The sequence below is a fragment of the Artemia sp. Qi Xiang Cuo genome, chromosome 14, assembly GCF_049724085.1.
Source record: "Artemia sp. Qi Xiang Cuo chromosome 14, ASM4972408v1, whole genome shotgun sequence".
NCBI lineage: Eukaryota > Metazoa > Arthropoda > Branchiopoda > Anostraca > Artemiidae > Artemia > Artemia sp. Qi Xiang Cuo.
Genome location: NC_142807.1, coordinates 18,564,900 through 18,585,705, shown reverse-complemented (window position 1 = coordinate 18,585,705; position 20,806 = coordinate 18,564,900).

Sequence of the window (20,806 nt, the reverse complement as noted above, 5' to 3'; positions counted from 1 at the left end):
TAAGAACCTGAGTACTAAGTTTGTGTGGACTATAAACGAGGCCGACGTATTTCAGCGTAGAAAACTCTATAATAGATTGATCTGTAATAACAACAGATAAAAAAGATACAGCTTTACCTCGAGCATTATAAGCAAGATGTTCAGCCTTACCAGCATTAACATTAAGTCCTAGGAGCTTATAACCAGAAATTAAAAAAATTAAGGTTTACCTGTAAATTAGAAAGACTCGAACTGATAAGCAGGACATCATTTTTGTAGTAAATCAAACTAAAATCACAAAGGTCAGTATAAACTCCACCATTAATCCTCCTAGTCACAGTGGTCGTAAGATTGTTAAAGACAGTAGGACTTAAAATTGAACTTTGCCAGTGTTCTCTAATATGACGAATAGGCTCAGTTAAAAGATCCATTTCCAGTTAGACCCTGACAAAACTATGGTTATAACCAATATGAAAGCAATACAACTATATGGGGCGTAACTCCAAAAACAAACTGAGTCAAAAATACTTTTGGTTGGACCACTGAATAAAATGCTCCTTGTATATCCACACTAAATAAATATACCGAATTTTTCAAATTCTCAGCATTACTGCGGGTACACTTCAGTAGGTGACGAGCAAACGCACAATTCAGAAGCTTACGAAAAACAAACTCAATTGAGGCAGGATAAGACTTTCTAGAACCTTGCTTAAAAGACTATAAGCAGTAATAGGGTTATAACTATTATAAAAATTAGCATTTTTTTCCTTTTTTTAAATATTGGTTATTGTGCCAGAACCAAATTAATTAGGTACTTGACCTGAGTCAATGCAGATTTGAAATAATAGTGTCAGATTCTCAATCAGTAGCGCACTTCCTTTTTGAAGGTAGTGGGGTTGGATACCGTCAAAACCGGGAGCTTTCCGACGCCTCAGAAGCTGGCTTACATGCATAACACCACTTGAAACAACGTCACAAGAAACATGTTACGTTTACGCAAGAGAGAGCCAAGCCTATTTTTTACTAAAGCAGCAATTCCAGTTTCAAAATTCGAACCACGGGAACCAAACACAGAAGAATGGAGCCAAACACAGAATGGCGAAACTATTGCTCTTCAGGAATACCAACACTCGTTTTTAAAATGTCTTTTGAAAACCTTTGATTAGTTTCGGGGAGAACGCGTCTAAATGGGATAAGTAGGGAGGAGCTGGCTGCCTTCTGATCACTTTCAAGCTTCCCCTTGATTTTGTTCTGAAAGTTTCAGCTTAATACCCTAAGTCGTCCCTGAGATATAGTTGATACAAGTAGTGATGATCCTATTGATTGAAAGACAGGTCGTATAAAGCGACCAATCCCTCCATATTATGGAGCTATAAAGTGATCAAACACATTATATTTGGAACAAGGGCCGAGATTGTGTAATGTAATGAGACGGGTTTAGACACAGGTTTCTAAGCCAAAACTTTTGATCGTCACATTACGTATTCAAAAGGTTTATTACGCCTTCTGTAAAAAAATACTGGTTTCAGTAATAGGGTAAGAAAATCATGTTCTTAGCATAAATAATGTTTTTTACTAAAGATATATCCAAGCCGCGAATGTTTCTGACTTAAAAATTGTTAGACACTAATAACCTCTCGGCTGAAGGTACCTTGCATCTTGCCTAGAATTGGCTGGCATTTGGTAATAAATCATTTACAAAAAAAAATAACTCTATTTGCGAAAAAGGGTATAGCATTTGCGAATTAGACTGTATGAACGATATTAATTGTTGATTGAATAATAAGGGTGTGAATGATCCTAATTGGTGATCGAATCGTATGAAGGTGGTAAAAAAGGGTTAAACTGATTAGCAGTTAAGGTAAGCCCGAAGGGGTTGTTAACTCATAGCTTATTTATTTTACATTTGGAATAGTATAAATCTATGGGAATGGTTAACGATGAAAAAATGGTCTTGTGAGTTTACCTAGCTTTACTTCACCGATGTGTTCTGTATAATACACAAGTACCGTTGGAACAGTGTTGGCAATATAAAATATGGTCTAACGTTATAGTATACTAAAAAGTTGATATTAATAGAGAAGTAGATGTCAAGAAAAATTTTAAAAATGAATTCAGAACAGCCCTTAAAAATCCGTGCAAATCAAGTAGTGAGGTATATATGAGCTTGAACCATCAAGGATCATAAGGCCCCAATGACCCTAACCACCAGGGACCCCCCTCCCCCCAACGTTTTGAGGCCCTCCCCCCGAGTTTTTGGCCGATTCCCCCCCCTACCTTTTTTTGAATTTTTTGTTTTTATTTAACTTTTTTTATTATTTTTTTAACATGATATATTTTTTCAACTTTTTTTACATCTCTTAGAATGACATGTAACATATTTAAAACATAAAAAATTACATTTGATATTTCCCGAATTCAAAATGAGTGTAATATAGAAATGTTAGTCGTGACTTTTACTATTAGAAAAATACTGTTTATAGTAGCAATTTTTTTTATTGGACTAATTTTTTTTTGGACCAAAACTATTCAACTTTTTTTCTTTTTTTTTACATATCTTAAAATGACATGAAATATGCTAATGTCTCTAACAATTGTACTCTATGATTCGTCAGAGACACGATGTGGTACCTGGTCACTGTTACATTCTCTTGATGTTTCAAAGTTCACTTTGGATTTTTTTTTTCGCTGAAATGTAAGAGTTTGATTATTTCAGTAGTGTTTTGTCGTAGTTTACCATGTCACTGTTACATTCTGATGATGTTTCAAAGTTTATTTTGGATTTTGTTTCTCGTTGAAATGCAAGAGTTGGAATATTTCAGTAGTGTTTTGTCGTGGTTTACCTTGTCACTGTTACATTCTCTTGATGTTTCAAAGTTCATTTTGGATTACATTCATTGAAATGTAAGAGTTGGAATATTTCAGTAGTTTTTTGTCGTGGTTTATCTTGTCACTGTTGCATTCTAATGATGTTTCAAAGTTCATTTTGGATTTCTTTGGTTGAAATTTAAGAGTTGGAATATTTCATTAGTGTTTGTAGTGGTTTACCTTGTCACTGTTACATTCTCTCAATGTTTCAAAGTTCATTTTGGATTTCATTCGTTGAAATGTAAGAGTTGGAATATTTCAGTAGTGTTTGCGTGGTTTACGATGTCACTATTATATTCTCTTGATGCTTCAAACTTCATTTTGGATTTTTTTCGTTGAACTGTAAGAGTTTGATTATTTCAATAGTGTTTTTGTCTTGGTTTACCTTGTCACTGTTACATTCTCTTGATGTTTCAAAGTTCATTTTGGATTTCTTTCGTTGAAATGTAAGAGCTGGAATATTTCAGTAGTGTTTGTCGTGGTTTACCTTGTCATTCATTTGGATTTCATTCGTTGAAATGTAAGAATTGGCATATTTCAGTACTGTTTTGTCGTGGTTTACCTTGTCACTATTACATTTTCTTGATGCTTCAAAGTACATTTTGGATTTTTTCGTTGCAATGTAAGAGTTGGATTATTTCTGTAGTGTTTTGTCGTGGTTTACCTTGTCACTGTTACATTCTCTTGATGTTTCAAAGTTCATTTTGGATTTTTTTAGTTGAAATGCAAGATATGGAATATTTCAGTAGTGTTTCGTCGTGGTTTACCTTGTCACTGTTACATTCTCTTGATGTTTCAAAGTTCATTTTTTTTTTCCTTGAAATGCAAGAGTTGGAGTATTTCAGTTGTGTTTTGCCGTGGTTTACCTGGTCACTGCTACATACTGAAGATATTTCAAAGTTCATTTTTGATTTATTTCGTTTAACTGTAAGAGTTGGAATATTTCAGTACTATTTTCTCATGGTTTACCTTGTCACTGTTACATTCTCTTGATGCTTCAAAGTTCATTTTGGATTTTTTTTTTCGTTGAAATGTAAGAGTTGAATTATTTCAGTAGTGTTTTTTCGTGGTTTACCATTCACTGTTACATTCTGTTGATATTTCAAAGTTCATTTTGAATATTTTTTCGTTGAAATGCAAGAGTTGGATTATTTCAGTAGTGTTTTGTCGTGATTTACCATGTCACTGTTACATTCTCTTGACGGTTCAAAGTTCATTTTAGATTATTTTTTTTTTTGTTGAAATGTAAGAGTTGGAAAATTTCGGTAGTTTTTTTTCGTGGTTTACCTTGTCACTGTTACATTCTCTTGACGTTTCAAAGTTCATTTTGGATTTTTTTTTTGTTTAAATGTAAGAGTTGGAATATTTCAGTAGTGTTTATCGTGGTTTACCTTGTAACTGTTACATTCTCTTGATGTTTCAAAGTTCATTTTGGATTTTTTTTGTTGTTGGTGTTGAAATGTAAGAGTTAGAATTGTCACTGTTACATTCTATTGATGTTTCAAAGTTCATTTTGGATTTTTGGCGTTGAAATGCAAGATTTGTAATATTTCAGTAGTGCTTTGTCGTGGTTTACCTTGTCACTGTTACATTCTCTTGATGTTTCAAAGTTCATTTTAGTTTTTTTTTTCATTGAAATGTAAGAGTTGGAATATTTCAGTAGTGTTTTGTCATGGTTTACCTTGTCACTGTTACATTCTCTTGATGTTTTAAAGTTCATTTTGGATTTCTTTCGTTGAAATGTAAGAGTTGGAATATTTCAGTAGTGTTTGTCGTGGTTTACCTTGTCACTGTTACATTCTGAAGATGTTTCAAAGTTCATTTTTATTTTTTTTTTCGTTGAACTGTAAGAGTTGGAATATTTCAGTAGTGATTTGTCGTGCTTTACCATCTCACTGTTACATTCTGAAGATGGTTTAAATTTCATTTCGGATTTTTTGTCCCTTGAAGTGTAAGAGTTGGAATATTTCAGTAGTAGTTTTGTCGTCGTTTACCTTCTCACTATTACATTCTCTTGATGTTTCAAAGTTCATTTTGGATTTCATTTGTTGAAATGTAAGAGTCGGAATATTTCAGTAGTGGTTTGTCGTGGTTTACCTATTCACCGTTACATTCTCTTGATGTTTCAAAGTTCATTTTAGATTTTTTACCCCTTGAAATGTAAGAGTTGGAATATTTCAGTAGTGTTTTGTTGTGGTTTACCTTGTCACTGTTACATTTTCTTGATGCTTCAAAGTTCATTTTGGATTTTTTTATTGAAATGTAAGAGTTGGATTATTTCAGTAGGGTTTTAGCGTGCTTTAACATTTCACTGTTACATTCTGAAGATGTTTCAGAGTTCATTTTGGATTTTTTTTCGTTGAAATGTAAGAGTTGGAATATTTAAGTAGTGTTTTGTTCTGGTTTACCTTGTCAATGATACATTCTCTTGATGTTTCAAAGTTCATTTTGGATTTTTTTTTACATTGAAATGTAAGAGTTGGAATATTTCAGTAGCGTTTTGTCCTGGTTTACCATGTCACTAGTACATTCTCTTGATTTTTCAAAGTTCATTTTGGACTTTTTTCGGTGAAGTGTAAGAGTTAGAATGTTTCAGTAGTGTTTTGTCATGGTTTACATTACCAATGTTACGTTATCTTGATGTTTCTAATTTCAATTTGGACTTTTTTTCCGTTGAAATGAAAGAGTTGGTATGTTTCAGTAGTTTTTCGTCGTGGTTTACTCTATCACTGTTACATTCTGTTGATGATTCAAAGTTCATTTTTTTTCTTTGAAATGTAAGAGTTATAATATTTCAGTAGTTTTTTGTCGTGGTTTACACTGACACTTTTACATTCTCTTGATGTTTCAAAGTTCATTTTCGATTTGTTTAGTTGTCGGAATGTTTCAGTAGTTTTTGCCATGGTTTACTTTGTCACTGTTATATTCTCTTGAGGTTTTCGAGTCCATTTTGGATTTTTTAGCTGAAATGTAAGAGGTGGAATATTTCAGTAGTGTTTTGTCGTAGTTTACATTGTCACTGTTACATTCTCTTGATGTTTCAAAGTTCATTTTTTTTCGTTGAAATGTAAGAGTTGGAATATTTCAATAGTGTTTTGTCGGGGTTTACCTTGTCACTGTTACATTCTCTAGATGTTTCAAAGTTCATTTTCGATTTTTTTGTACCTTGAAATGTAAGAGTTGGAATATTTCAGTAGTGTTTTGTCGTGTTTTACCTTGTCACAGTTGCATTCTCTTGATGTTTCAAAGTTCATTTTAGATTTTTTTCCTTGAAATGTAAGAGTTGGAATATTTCAGTAGTGTTTTGTTGTGATTTACCTTGTCACTGTTACATTCTCTTGATGTTTCAAACTTCATTTGGATTTTTTTCGTTGCAATGTAAGAGTTGGAATATTTCAGTAGTGTTTTGCCGTGGTTTACCTTGTCACAGTTACATTCTCTTGATGTTTCAAATTTCATTTTGGAATTGTTTTTTAAATGTAAGAGTTGGAATATTTCAGTAGTGTTTGTCGTGATTTAACTTGTCGTGATTTACATTCTCTTGGTGTTTCAAAGTTCATTTTGGATTTTTTTTTTAGTTGAAATGTAAGAGTTAGAATATTTCAGTTGTGTTCTTTCGTGGTTTACCTTGTCACTGTTACATTCTCTTGATGTTTCAAAGTTCATTTTGTAATTTTTTCATTGAAATATAAGAGTTGTATTATTTCAGAAGTGTTTGTCGTGATTTACCTTGTCACTGTTACATTCTGAAGATGTTTAAAAGTTAGAGTGGCGCGCCACTCTAAGTGAACCTAGATCAACCCAACTTTTTGGATCAACCCAACTCTCACTATGACTGTGTGTTTGAGTCAACTCTTAAATTGCAACGAAAGAAATCCAAAATGAGCTTAGAAACATCAAGAGAATGTAACAGTGACAAGGTAGACCACGACAAGGCACCACTGAAATACTCCAACTCTTACATTTCAATGAAAAAACGCAAAATGAACTTTGAAACATCAAGAGAATGTAACAGTGACAAGATAAACCATGACGAAATACTCTGAAATATTCCAATTCTTACATTTGAATGAAAAATATCCGAAATGAACTTTAAAACATCTTAAGAATATAACAGAAGCAAGGTAAACTACGACAAAACACTACTGAAATAATCCAACTCTTACATTTCAACGAAAAAAATCCCAAAACGAAAAAAATTCCAAAATGAAACATTAATATTCCAAATCTTACATTTCAACGAAAAAAGCCCAAAATGAACTTTGAAACATCATCAGAAGGTAACAGTGACAAGATGAACCACAACAAAACACTACTGAAATTTTCCAACTCTTACATTTCAACGAAAAAAAGTTCAAAATGAACTTTGAAACATCTTCAGAATCTAACAGTGACAAGGTAAACCACGGCAAAACACTGCTGAAATGTTCCAACTCTTACATTTCAACGAAAAAAAAAATCCAAAATGAACTTTGAAACATCAAGAGAATTTAACAGTGAGAAGGTAAATCACGACAAACACTACTGAAATATTCCAACTCTTACATTTAAAAAAAAAATCCAAAATGAACTTTGAAATATCAAGAGAATGTAACTGTGACATGGTAAACCACGGCAGAACACTACTGAAATATTCCGACTCTTTCATTGCAACGAAAGAAATCCGAAATGAACTTTGAAACATCAAGAGAATGTAACAGTGATAAGGTAACGACAGATAAATCACGACAAACACTACTGAAATAATCCAACTCTTACATTTCAATGGAAAAAAAATTACAAAATGAACTTTGAAACATCAAGATAATGTAACAGTGATATGGTAAATCAAGACAAAACACTACTGAAATATTCCAACTCTTACATTTCAAGTAAAAAAAAATCTAAAATGAACTTTAAACATCAAGAGAATGTAACTGTGACAAAGTAAAGCACGACAAAACACTACTGAAATATTTCAATTCTTACATTTCAAGGAAAAAAAATCCAAAATAAACTTTGAAACATCTAGAGAATGTAACAGTGTCAAGGTAAACCCCGACAAAACACTACTGAAATATTCCAACTCTTACATTTCACCAAAAATTCAAAATTAACTTTGAAACATCAAGACAATGTAACAGTGACAAGGTTAATCACAATAAAACACTACTGAAATAATTCAACTCTTACACTTCAACGAAAAAAGTCAAAAATGAACTTTGAAACATCTTCAGAATGTAGCCGTTACAAGGTAAACCACGACAAAACACAACTGAAATATTCCAACTCTTGCATTTCAAGGAAAAAAAATCAAAAATGAACTTTGAAACATCAAGAGAATGTACCAGCGACAAGGTAAACCACGACAACACACTACAGAAATATTCTAACTCTTACATTTCAATGTAAAAAAAAATCCAAAATGAACTCTGAAACATCTTCAGAATGTAACAGTGACATGGTAAAGCACGCTAAAACACTACGGAAATAGTCCAACTCTTACATTACAAATGAAAAAATCCAAAATGAACTTTGAAGCATCAAGAGAATGAAACAGTGACTAGGTAAACCACGAGAAAACAATACGGAAATATTCCAACTCTTACAGTTCAATTAAAAAAAAATCAAAATGAACTTTGAAACATCTTCAGAATGTAGCAGAGACAAGGTAAACTACAACAATACAGTACTGAAATATTCCAACTCTTACATGTCAAGGGGAAAAAATGTAAAATGAACTTTGAAACATCAAGAGAATGTAACGGTGAATAGGTAAACCACGACGAAACACTACTGAAATGTTCCAACTCTTACATTTCAACGAATGAAGCCCAAAATGAGCTTTGAAACATCAAGAGAATGTAATAGTGAGAAGGTAAATCAAGACAAAACATTACTGAAATATTCCAACTCTTACAGTTCAATTAAAAAAAATCAAAATTTTCTTTTAAACATCTTCAGAATGTAGCAGAGACAAGGTAAACCACAACAAAACAGTACTGAAATAGTCCAACTCTTACATTTCAAGGGGAAAAAATCTTAAATGAACTTTGAAACATAAAGAGAATGTAACGGTGAATAGGTAAACCACGAAAAAACACTACTGAAATATTCAAACTCATACATTACAACGAATAAAACCCAAAATGAACTTTTAAACATCAAGAGAATGAAACAGTGAGAAGGTAAACTACGACAAAACGCTACTGAAATATTCCAACTATTACAGTTCAACAAAAAAAAATCAAAAATTAATTTTGAAACATCTTCAGAATGTAACAGTGACATGGTAAACCACGACAAAACACTACTGAAATAATCCAACTCTTACAATTTAACGAAAAAAATCCAAAATGAAATTTGAAGCATCAAGAGAATGTAATAGTGACAAGGTAAACCATGACAAAACACAACTGAAATATTCTAACTCTTGCATTTCAAGGAAAAAAAATCCAAAATGAAATTTGAAACATCAAGAAAATGTAACAGTGACAAAGTAAGCCACGACAAAACACTACTGAAATATTCTAACTCTTGCATTTCAACGAAAAAAATCCAAAATGAACTTTACAATATCAAGAGAATGTAACATTGACAAGGTAAACCACGCAAAACCTCTACTGAAATAATCCAATTCTTACATTTCAATGAAAAAAAATCAAAAATGAACTTTGAAGTATCAAGAGAATACAACAGTGACAAGGTAAACCATGAGAAAATAGTGGTAAAATATTCCAAACTTCGCATTTCAACGAAAAAAATCAAAAATAAACTTTGAAATTTATTCAGAATATTGGAGTGATAAGGTAAACCACGAAAAAACAACTGAAATATTCCAACTCTTACATTTCAAGGGAAAAAATCCGAAATAAACTTCGAAACATCAAGAGAATGTAACAGTGACAAGGTAAACCACGACAAAACACTACTGAAATAATCCAACTCTCACATTTCAACGTAAAAAATCCAAAATGGACTTTGAAGCATCAAGAGAATGTAATAGTAACAAGATAAATCACGAGAGAACAGTACTGAAATATGCCAACTCTTTCGTTTCAACGAATGAAGTCAAAAATGAACTTTGAACAATCAAGAGAATGTAACAGTGACAAGGTAAACCACGAAAAACACTACTGAAATATTTCAACTCTTACGTTTCAACGAAAGAAATTCAAAATGAATTTTGAAACATCAAGAGAATGTAACAGTGATAAGGTAAACCACGACAAAACACTACTGAAATATTCCAACTCTTGTATTTCAACGAAAAAAATCCAAAATGAACTTTGAAACATCAAGAGAATGTAACAGTGACAATGTAAACCACGACAAAAACACTACTGAAATAATCCAACTCTTACATTTCAACGAAAAAAAATCCAAAATGAACTTTGAAACATCAAGAGAAGGTAATTGTGACATGGTAAACCACAACAAAACACTACTGAAATATTTTAACTCTTACATTTCATCCAATGAAATCCAAAATGAACTTTGAAACATCAAGAGAATGTAACAGTGACAAGGTAAACCACGACAAACACTACTGAAATATTCCAACTCTTACATTTCAACGAAAAAATCCAAAATGAACTTTGAAACATCATTAGAATGTAACAGTGACAAGGTAAACCACGACAAAACACTACTGAAATAGTTCAACTCTTACACTTCAACGAAAAAAGTCAAAAATGAACTTTGAAACATCTTCAGAATGTAGCAGTTACAAGGTAAACCACGACAAAACACAACTGAAATATTCCAACTCTTGCATTTCAAGGAAAAAAAATCAAAAATGAACTTTGAAACATCAAGAGAATGTACCAGCGACAAGGTAAACCACGACAACACACTACAGAAATATTCTAACTCTTACATTTCAATGTAAAAAAAAATCCAAAATGAACTCTGAAACATCTTCAGAATGTAACAGTGACATGGTAAAGCACGCTAAAACACTACGGAAATAGTCCAACTCTTACATTACAAATGAAAAAATCCAAAATGAACTTTGAAGCATCAAGAGAATGAAACAGTGACTAGGTAAACCACGAGAAAACAATACGGAAATATTCCAACTCTTACAGTTCAATGAAAAAAAAATCAAAATGAACTTTGAAACATCTTCAGAATGTAGCAGAGACAAGGTAAACTACAACAATACAGTACTGAAATATTCCAACTCTTACATGTCAAGGTGAAAAAATGTAAAATGAACTTTGAAACATCAAGAGAATGTAACGGTGAATAGGTAAACCACGACGAAACACTACTGAAATGTTCCAACTCTTACATTTCAACGAATGAAGCCCAAAATGAGCTTTGAAACATCAAGAGAATGTAATAGTGAGAAGGTAAATCAAGACAAAACATTACTGAAATATTCCAACTCTTACAGTTCAATGAAAAAAAATCAAAATTTTCTTTTAAACATCTTCAGAATGTAGCAGAGACAAGGTAAACCACAACAAAACAGTACTGAAATATTCCAACTCTTACATTTCAAGGGGAAAAAATCTTAAATGAACATTGAAACATAAAGAGAATGTAACGGTGAATAGGTAAACCACGACAAAACACTACTTAAATATTCCAACTCTTACATTTCAACGAATGAAACCCAAAATGAGCTTTGAAACATCAAGAGAATGTAATAGTGAGAAGGTAAACCACGACAAAACACTACAGAAATATTCCAACTCTTACAGTTCAACAAAAAAAAATCAAAAATGAACTTTGAAACATCTTTAGAATGTAACAGTGAGATGGTAAAGCACGACAAAACACTACTGAAATAATCCAACTCTTACAATTTAACGAAAAAAATCCAAAATGAAATTTGAAGCATCAAGAGAATGTAATAGTGACAAGGTAAACCATGACAAAACACAACTGAAATATTCTAACTCTTGCATTTCAAGGAAAAAAAATCCAAAATGAAATTTGAAACATCAAGAAAATGTAACAGTGACAAAGTAAGCCACGACAAAACACTACTGAAATATTCTAACTCTTGCATTTCAACGAAAAAAATCCTAAATGAACTTTACAATAACAAGAGAATGTAACATTGACAAGGTAAACCACGCAAAACCTCTACTGAAATAATCCAATTCTTACATTTCAATGAAAAAAAATCAAAAAGGAACTTCGAAGTATCAAGAGAATGTAAGAGTGACAATGTAAACCATTAGAAAATAGTACTGAAATACTCAAACTCTTACAGTTAAACGAAATAAATCAAAAATAAACTTTGAAATTGAAACACCTTAAGAATGTAGCAGTGACAAGGTAAACCACGACAAAACACAACTGAAATATTCCAACTCTTGCATTTCAAGGAAAAAACTCCAAAATGAACTTTGAAACATCAAGAGAATGTAACAGTGACAAGGTAAACCACGACAAAAAACACTACTTAAATAATCCAACTCTCGCATTTCAACGAAAAAAATACACAATGGACTTTGAAGCATAAAGATAATTTAACAGTGACAAGTTAAACCACCACAGACAACAACTGAAAGATGGCAACTCTTACCTTTCAACTAATTACATCCAAAATGAACTTTGAACAATCAAGAGAATGTAATAGTGACAAGGTAAACCACGAAAAACACTACTGAAATATTCCAAATCTTGCATTTCAACGAAAAAGATTCAAAATGAATTTTGAGACATCAAGAGAATGTAACAGTGACAAGGTAAACCACGACAAAACACTACTGAAATATTCGAACTCTTGTATTTCAACGATAAAAATCCAAAATGAACTTTGAAACATCAAGAGAATGTAACAGTGACAATGTAAACCACGACAAAAACACTATTGAAATAATCCAACTCTTACATTTCAACGAAAAAAAATCCAAAATGAACTTTGAAGCATCAAGAGAATGTAATAGTGACAAGGTAAACCACAACAAAACACTACTGAAATATTTTAACTCTTACATTTCATCCAATGAAATCCAAAATGAACTTTGAAACATCAAGAGAATGTAACAGTGACAAGGTAAACCACGACAAACACTACTGAAATATTCCAACTCTTATATTTCAACGAAAGAAATCCAAAATGAACTTTTAATAATCAAGAAAGTGCAATAGTGACAAGATAATCCATGACAAAACATTACTGAAATATTCCAACTCTTACATTTCAACAAATGTAATCCAAAATGAACTCCGAAACATCAAGAGAATGTAACAGTGACAAGGCAAACTACGACAAAAAACTACTGAAATATTCCAACTCTAGAATTTCAACTAAAAAAAAAATCCAAAATGAACTTTGAAACATCTTCAGAATGTAACAGTGACATGGTAAACCACGACAAAACACTACTGAAATAATCAAACTCTTATATTTCAACGAAAAAAATAAACAAAATGAACTTTGAAACATCAAGAGAATGTAACAGTGACAAGGTACCGCATCGTGTCTCTGAGCAAGCATAGAGTACAATTGTTAGAGCCATAAGCATATTTCATGTCATTTTAATATGTAAAAAAAAGAAAAAAAGTTGAATAATTTCGGTCAAAAAAAAAATTAGTCTAATAAAAAAAAAGTACTACTGTAAACAATATTTTTCTAATAGTAAAAGTCACAACTAACATTTCTATATCTTTCTAATTTTTAATTTGGAAAATATTGAATGTGATTTCTTATGTTTTAAGTATGTTACATGTCATTCTAAGAGATGTAAAAAAAAGTTTAAAAAATATATCATGTTAAAAAAATAATAAAAAAAAGTTAAAAACAAACTTCAAAAAAAATTCAAAAAAGGAGGAGGAAGGGGCCAAAAACATTGGGGGAGGGCCCCAAAACGTTGGGGGGGTCCCTGGTGGTTAGGGTCATTGGTGCTTATGATCCTTGATGGTTCATACTCATATATACCTCACTACTTGATTTGCAAGGATTTCTAGGATTTTTTAATGCTGTTCTGAATTTCAATATTAAAATTCTTTTCTTGAAATCTACATCGCTCTTAGTATCAACTTTTTAGTATACTATAACGTTAGACCATATTTTATATTGACAACACTGTTCAAACGGTACTTGTGTATTATAAAGAACACATCAGTGAATTAAAGGTAGGTTAACTCACAAGACCATTTTATCATCGTTAACCATTCGCATAGATTGATGCTATTCCAAATTTATAATAAATAAGCTGTGAGTTAACAACCCCCTCGGGGTTACCTTAACTGCTAATCAGTTTAATCCTTTTTTACCATCTTCATACGATCCGATCACTAATTAGGATCATTCACACCCCTATTATTTAATCAACAATTAATAGCGTTAATACAGTCCAATTCGCAAATGCTATACCCTTTTTCGCAAAGTTATTTTTTTGGGTAAATGATTTAACACCATATGCCAGTCAATTCTAAACAAGATGCAAGGTACCTTCAGCCTGGAGGTTATTAGTGTCTTACAATTTTTGAGTCAGAAACATGCGCGGCTTGTATTAATCTTTAGTAAAAAACATTATTTATGCTAAGAACATGATTTTCTTACCCTATGACTGAAACCAGTATTTTTTACAGAAGGCGCAATAAACCTTTTGAATACGTAATGTGACGATCAAAAGTTTTGGCTTAGAAACCTGTGTCTAAACCCGTCTGATTGTATTACACAATATTGTCCCTAGTTCCAAATATAACGTGTTTGATCACTTTATAGCTCCATAATATGGAGGGATTGCTCGCTTTATAAGACCTGTCTTTCAATCAATAGGATCATCACTACTGATACACTCTTTTGACAACCACTATGCGCAGTACGTGTTTTGATTTTGTTCGATATCCCCCTCAAAATTTTTGAAAGTAGTTGAAAACCATATGTTTTGATTTTACACATAGTATGTTTTGATTCTGTTCAATACCCTCCTCAAAATCTCCTGAAAGTAGTCGCAAGTAAAAGTAGTTGCAGTCGCAAGTGGTTGCAGTCATAGTCAAAAGTGATTCTAGTCACAAGTAGTCGTAGTTGAAGTCGTAAGTAATCACAGTTACAAGTAGTCGCCGTCACACGTCATCTTAGTCAAAGTCACAATCTAATTGCAGTATCAGTGGCAGTTGCAATCACGGCAGTAGCTGCAGTGGTAGTGGCCGAGAAAGCTTGAAGTTAATACCCTTATCCGGTCCAAAGATATTGCAAAAGTACCTTTTTGATAACTTTGATGAACCTTTGATAGTGTCTTTTGATTTAGCTCTATATACCCCTCAACGCTTCCCGAAATTTCACCTTAATATCGTTGGCCTTCTCGGACGCGCCCACGATCAAACATTCTCATCTTTCCTAATGCTAAATCCTGCATGTAAAAAGTCGAAAAATTCCATAATTTACGTTCCTTGTCCAGGGGACAATGGCATACCCAGAGGCATAATTGTTCGATCTTTTGACTATTTGGAACAAAAAAGCTTCTCAAATTTCTATCAGTATTAAGGGAGGTACCTAAAAGGCAAGAGGAGGGGGCTGGTTACCCTCCGATACCACTTCAACATCCCACTCAACATGCCTTGAAAGTTTCAACTTAATACCATCAGCTTTTCCTAAGATATTGCTGTTGCGCCCTTTTGACAGCCATCCCGCATATCGTGTGTTTTTGCCCAGTCAACATTTCCTGAGAATTCACCTTAATACCCTAAGCCTTTATGGAGACTCAGGATCAAGTATACGCCCTTTTTCCAGCAAAAAAAATCTTAAATGTTAGCAATGGTCAACTAGTCTAACCTACATCCCCTGCCCTGGGGATGCGGAGTGGGTGGGGTTATATCAGCTCCGGAGGCCTAGTTATTTAACCATTGGACCATTCTGAACAAAATGGCTTTCTCAAAGTTTTGATCGGGTGTATTAGGAGGAAAAAGGGTTTTGGATGGGGGGCGGTTGCCCCTCGATGCTGTTTGACTCTGAAAAAAGGGCACTAGAACTTTCAATCGAATAAGTCCCCTCCGAAGTATGTACAACCACCTCTTCCTTATTAGGTGGCACTGGGGGAGAAAAATTGATTTGCTTTTCGGAATATATGACTGTAGTTGTCCAAAACCTTTAATCTCGGTAAAAGTTAGATGCGGAAATGACAGCGATGTTGACCAAAAAGCTAGAATCTGCAATTTATTTTGGTGTGATATATTTTGCTAGTTTAAGAGAACACCAGATCTTTGAATATTCATTCAAATGAGCCTTCTTTTAATGATGTAGGACTATTGGCTATGGATGATCAAATGCATGCAGGATTACCACCCCTAGTAATTTACCACTATTTTTAGCGATATGTTATATTGCCTAAAGAAAAAAATCACTACATCAGCACATAAATCACTAGATTATTGATGAAAAGCACTTATTCAACCAAAAAATCACTAAAATCTAATGATTTTTTACCAGGTGGCAACCCTGCATGCATGTTCATCCTTCCCCAGAAAAGTAACAAATTCCACATTATTTTGTTTTTTTATATAGCTGCTTTAGGGTTCCCATGCATGTTCAATTTTATTTTGTAAGTTCCATTAAAACCGCTCCTATTTTTGGCGGAGTTTACTTTCTATTTATAAAATTGAAAATTTTGTCATGTGCTAATGGCTTTTGGTGAACAACTTTACAATTGAAATATTGTATATGTACAGAATGCGCATAAATACTAGGTTTTGTCGTTGTATATATTTTAACACACAGCATATATTTTGGTTTCTATTCACAATAAATAAATAAAACAAGTTTTTTTTAACTGAAAGTAAGGAGCAACATTAAAACTTAAAACGAACAGAAATTATTCCGTATATGAAAGGGGCTGTCCCCTCCTCAACGCCTCGCTCTTTACTCTAAAGTTGTTTATTGTTTTAAAAAATAAAGTTGTGTGACAGAATCAAACTTTAGCGTAAAGAGCGAGGCGTTGAGGAGGGGACAGCCCGTTTCATATACGGAATAATTTCTGTTCGTTTTAAGTTTTAATGTCGCTCCTTACAAAAAAAAATTGTTTTTTTTATTTAATTTCTGACCGTTTTTGAATTAATGCAGCTTTGATTTTGGCTCACCGTACATGAATAATTAGAATGAAATTTGCATATTAATTTTATTGTTTTGGCTTATTGGCTTTCTTGAAATTTTGTTATGACGTTACTTATGAGTTAACTTACGTAACGAACTTCTATATTTGAATGTTTTTATTACGTATATTAGGGAGTTTACCCCTAGCCAATACCTCGCGCTTTACGCTAAAGTTCGAATTTTGTTCGAATCACAAAGGCCGGTTAATTAGAATAGATAGCTCTTCTGAATGTACTAAAAAAAATTAGCGTAAAGGGCGAGGTATTGACTAGGGGGCAAACCCCTTCATATACGTAATAATTTCTGTTTGTTTTAAGTTTTAATATTGCTCCTTACTTTCAGTTGAAAAAACCTGTTTTTTTATATAATTTATGATCGTTTTTTTAAATAATGCTGGGAAATCCGGCACCCCCTTCATAAAAATGTCCCTTCCCCCACTGAAACATCCTCCATGGAAAGATCCTCCCCCGACACCCCACCAGAAAAAAATCCCTCCTGAAACGTGTGTATACTTCCCATTTACCAATACTATAAGTAGAGAGCTATCTTATACTCGTGTCCCTCACCCCTGCTGCCACCTACAACTTTTTTTAACACCATATATTGGCACGAGAACCACGTGGTTTATGGTTTTTTTGCCAATGAGAATTTGAAAAACAGGAATTTTGTCACATTTATGGCTGTTTTCATGGGTGGTTATGTGTGTTGTTCGATTTATTTGATGTTTTTCATGGATGTTTAATGGTTTTTGTCAGTGAGAATTTGGAAAACAGGAACATTGACACATTTATGGATGTCAACAGCAATTCATTTCTGTTTTATGGTTTTCTCAGTGAGAATGAAAAAACAGGAATTTTCTCACATTTATGGATGTCAACAGCAATTCATGGATGTTTTATGGTTTTTGTCAGTGAGAATTTGAAAAACAGGAACTATGTCACATATATGGATGTCAACAGCAATTCATGTCTGTTATATGGTTTTTTCAGTGAGAATGAAAAAATAGGATTTTTCTCACATGGAAAAACATGAATTTCGTCACATTTATGGTTGTTTTCATGGATGGTTATGTGTGTTGTTCGATTTATTTGATGTTTTTCTCGGATGTCAACATCAAATTATGGATGTTTTATGGTTTTTGTCAGTGAGAATTTGAAAAACAGGGTGACAGGACCACGTGGTTAATGGTTTTATCACTGATAATTAAAAAAAAGGAATTTTCTCACTTGTGAAAAAAGGAAAATTCTCACATGGACAACCATAAGCCACGTGGTCCTGTCACGAGTAGCACATGTGAACTTGATTTACATAATCGCTAGGGGAAATTATTGATTCACGAAGGGGAGAATTAAGAAACATTAAGGCTTCTTTAATCTTAGGTCTGAGGGATAAACGTTCTTTAGGTCAGAGAGAAAAATTAATATTCTATTTTTAAATAGGGCTTCATTGATCTTTAGTGTCAGGAATTATAATTGACATCACTTGTTATCTTGGAATTATGCGGGAGTCTAAAGAGATAGAAATTCTATTTTTAAATACGGCTTCACGGAGCTTTAAGTCGGAGAGATAAATTGATATTCTAACGAAACCCTAATAGTTTAGCTAGGAAAATTTATGAGATGAAGAGATTAACGTAGGAAAGGGTTTTCTAGAAATTTGAAATGCGTTAGCGCAGAGATGCCAAACAAAAGGAACACACAGAAATTACTTTTATATTTTTGCAGAAACCTATCGTGAATAAATAATTCCCCTTAAAAACATCAAATTAATTTCCCCTTTCTTGACAGATCAATCAATCAATGACATCATCTGTCAGACTTTAAAAATTTTCGCCTAGAAACATTTCTCCAGGAATAGATCCAAATCATTAATGTCTTTGCCTCGGGAACAGTTCTACTGGTCGAACTCCAGAGGATATTAATAACCAAAGGCCATGGAAACAATTCGGCAAGAAGCATCTTAGCGATGAATTGTTTTAGCGCGCGAAAAGGTTTCTTATTAATTTGAAATGCATTAGCGCAGAGATGCCAATAACAAAGGAACACGCTGAATTTACGTTTAGGGATTATTTGGGCGAAACCGTCTCAGACAGGTTATGGAACTATTTCGGCGAAACAGATAGAGACATTTTAAAAGAAGATTTTTGAAGAGATTTTAGAAGAGAATTTAATGGTGAAACTCTGTGGGCGTTATAATACACAAGTTTCATATGAACAGTGTTGTGAGGTCCTCTAACCCAACCCCAAAGGGTTCCAATCCTCCTACCCCAACCCCGAAGGAAGCCCCCGGTCCTCAAAGGCCCCCAAGCTCCCAAAGGGCCACCGGCGCCCCCAAAGGCCCACCCAGACCCCCACAGACCAGCCCTGGGCCCCACGCCGGTCAATTGCGCTCTCTCCCGCCCACAGAGGGCACCCCGGCCCTCCACCGGCCCCCACAGCCCCCAACGGACCCCCACCGATCTTTTCTAGGCCTTCCCGTCCATCTCTATGCCCCAAAGGCCCTCCCCCGCCGATACCCGCGCCGCCCGCCCCGCTACGTGATACCGAACTTTGCGGGGGGCCCGGACAGTGCCGCCGGATATGCCACAGGGCGGTGCCGCAGGTTCGGACCGCGCCGCAGGATGTGCTGCAGGGAGGCGCCGCAGGAAAGCGCCGCAGGATGCGCCGCAGGGATGCGCCGCAAAAAAAAAAGTAAACTAAAAAGTAAAAATTTCGATCACAGAAGGGCACCCTCCCCCAAGGGCCCCCCCAAACACCCTCCTCAGACCCCCCAAGGTCCTCCCCTGGTCCTCCAAGGCCCTCCGGGCACCCAAAGGATCACCCGGCCTTCAAGGACCCCAGGCTCCCCCCACCACCTCCCCCGGACCCCCCAAGAGTCACCTCTCCATTTTTCAATACTTTTTTATGGCGTTTTTATATCTTTTCAGAACAAGTTCCAGAACCTATTTTCCAGATCCACTTTTCAGAACAACTTCAGAGCAAGTTACTTGCTTAATGTCCCTCCTAAACCCATTTTCTAACTTGAAGTACTTATCTTTTTCACCCACAACTATACTTTACAGATTTTTATAAATCAAAACAAAGAAAAATATTTCAAAAGTCATTTCAGAGCAAGTTAATTTATTAAAGTCCCTCCTAAACCCATTTTGCAACTTGAAGTACTTATCTTTTTCGATCAAAACAATACTTTACAGCTTTTTTGATACCTCAACACAAAGAAATACATTTCAAATACCATTTCAGAGCAAGTTACTTTCTTAATGACCATCCTAAACCCATTTTCCAACTTGAAGTACTTATGTTTTTCACCCTCAAATATACTCTACAGCTTTTTGGATACCTCAACAACAAGAAATTCTTTTCAAAGACCATTTTAGAGCAAGTTACTTTCTTATTGTCACTCCTAAATCCATTTTCAAACTTGAAGCACTTACCATTTTCACTCACAACTATACTTTACAGCTTTTGGGATACCTCAACACCAAGAAACACTTTTCAAAGACCATTTCAGAGCAAGTTACTTTCTTAATGTCCCTCCTAAACCCATTTTCCAACTTGAAGTACTTATCTTTTTCACCCGAAACTATACTTTACAGCTTTTTGGATACCTCAACACCAAGAAATACTTTTCAATGATCATTTCAGAGCAAGTTGCTTTCATAATGTCCCTTCTAAACCCATTTTCCAACTTGAAGTACTTATCTTTTTCACCCGCATCTATACTTTACAGCTTTTTGGATACCTCAACACCAAGAGATACTTTTCAATGACCATTTCAGAGCAAGTTACTTTCTTAATGTCCCTACTAAACCAATTTTCCAACTTGAAGTACTTATCTTGTTCACCCCAACTATACTTTACAGCTTTTTTGATACCTCAAAACCAAGAAATACTTTTCAAATACCATTTCAGAGCAAGTTAC